At 27.8% G+C, this 2457-nt stretch overlaps 1 protein-coding gene across 1 annotated transcript in view; it reads left to right on the top strand.

Moving 5' to 3' along the window:
- LOC112045849 (protein RCC2) overlaps nucleotides 1-1227 on the top strand; it is a gene marked incomplete in the record, with an annotated part of 11856 nt that extends 10629 nt beyond the window's left edge. Inside the window, 1 exon segment of the mRNA XM_052890660.1 lies at nucleotides 1-1227.
- Nucleotides 1228-2457: the final 1230 nt, after the last annotated feature.

The raw sequence follows: 2457 nt of genomic DNA on the forward strand, positions 1-2457 counted from the left end.
ACAAACGACTGATTTTTCTATGTCATATATTCACAGAAAATAAGACTGTTATTTTAAGATTTTCTATGTAATATCATTTTAGTGAAGAATTATCTGATAAATCTGCAGTGATATCAGGGTGTCACGAAGCATTTCTTATTTAAATTTTAAGTACCTGAAATATAAAAGAGCTCATAATACAAGTGTGTCACAGACATGTAGCCTAGACATTGTTTGTTACATTAATTTATCTTCTTATTTTTTAGCTTTTTATTTTAAGGTTTTATTGTATAATTGAACAAACCTATATTTTGTCGCCGTAAACTGGTTCACAGAACAATTCTTATTTTGTTTCACAGAAAAAAAAAATATAAATATATTACATTTTGACACTTAGAAATAATGTAAAAAATAATTAATGTGATACACCTAATAGACAAAATTTTATTAAAGACAAACACACAATTTTTATTGTAAATACTATTATTACGTAATTTAATGTAAGAATAAGTTAAAAAAAATAGGATTCTTTTGATTATAAAATTGCTTGTTGGTACCTAAATGTTTTTTTAATTATTAAAATGTAACCAAATAATGTTATAATTGGAGTCCAGTGAGCCAGCAATTTAAAGATAATAAACAGTATGAACAAGATATGACCTTCACTGCCTAACCGAAGATTCTCATTAGATATTATATATCCAAACGCGTCTCATACACGTAAAACGTACTTATCTAAATATTTTCCTTCACCTTGTAAGAGATGCATTTAAATAGGTTGCTTATGTATAGGTTAATAATTTAATTATTGATAAGCATAAATTAAAATTTTTAATAATTAAAAGGTCGGTGTTATTAGTTAGTTTATAATGAGTGTAATTTTTAAGAATACAACACTTCCTGTCCTATAGTCGACCAGCTCAATCCACCTCTTAAAATTAATGTTTATTAGTATACGATGGTACTTTATTAATATAGCTCTGGAATACACTATATTTACAACAAATTATTACTAAAGATAAGTACTAATAATGATAAATAACCACATAAAAACAGAAATGTACGAACTTTGTGCAATTTATAAATACATACCTGTAAGTATTTTCTACAAGTTTAAAGGTGAAAAGATATGGTTTAATGATTTCGGGTTTTCTAATGTAATAACATTGTGTAACATTTAATACTTAATTTATATATATATGAATACATAATTCAAGTCCACCGACATAATAAATAATTACACTAAAATGTGGTGTTTCATTAAAAACCAAACCCAATTTACATTTTCATTTCACTGAAGGGATGCATAAAACGTTAAGTGGTCACATAACGTATTAGAGGGAAAAGTTAAATTGTATTTTGTACTAGCTGGCGCGGCAAACGCAGATTTGCCCACTTGTACCGAATCGTAAATCTATGGATTTGCCTTATAAAAACAGATATATATAACTTTGTCAAAATCACTCATAACAATGCATGATAATTAATTTAAATGCGTTGAAATATATATACATATCTTTATGATGAGTTTTGAAAAAAGGGAGACCAACCTAGGATGACCAAGTTATATTTTTTACGGAGTTTTCAAATTGCTCCATTTTGAATCAGTTATTTCCATAGATTTACGATTCAGTACAAGTACCTAATACTATGGTTATTTCAATGCTGTAGTTGTTGGTTTGTATGCAATGAATAGGCTTCGAAATTACTGAACAGAATTGAAAAGATCCTTCACTGTTTTAGTAAGTTACAATATCCCTGAGTGCTTTATGCTATATTATATACCATAGATTTACGATTTGGTACAAGTATTTATATACGGTGTAAAAAAATTACCTAAATAAAATTCTTTATATTTAGGGGTTGAGTTTTTTATCCCTATTGCATTTCACATTGTATCGATAGTCAATGTAATCTATTACCGTGAACAAAATTTGATTAATGACGGACTTTCATAAAAAAAGTTCAACCCTTTTTTAACCCTTTAGGGATGAAATTTTTGAAGTACCTTTTTAATGTTAGACAAAGAGTATGAATACTAATTTTACAAATAAAACATAAAGGACTGATTATTTTTATTTTGTCACAAACTTCAACCCCTTTTAGCCCTTCAAGGGTTGAATTTTAAAAATTCTTGAATCACATTACATTTCGCATTTTTATTACATTTATTTTATTTATGGACAAATTTTTAACTGTAACTAAACAGTAAATTCAACACCTATTTTACCCCCTTACGTAAAAAAGCCGCTGAAACACAACACATTAGCAAGTGACGTCATTCATAGAGATAACAGCGTGATTAGCGTTTGCAGTGATGTGATTATATCACGTCACCGCAAGCGCCAATCACAAACCGATGCCTTGTAGCGAATAACGTTACAGTTTAGTATTGGCGTTTGCGGTGACGTGATAAAAATACAATTTTGTTTTATAAAAATATTACAATTACGAGATTATTTTCACAAATAAAAATGT

The sequence above is a fragment of the Bicyclus anynana genome, chromosome Z (genome assembly GCF_947172395.1).
Source record: "Bicyclus anynana chromosome Z, ilBicAnyn1.1, whole genome shotgun sequence".
In the NCBI taxonomy this organism is placed as follows: Eukaryota; Metazoa; Arthropoda; class Insecta; order Lepidoptera; family Nymphalidae; genus Bicyclus; species Bicyclus anynana.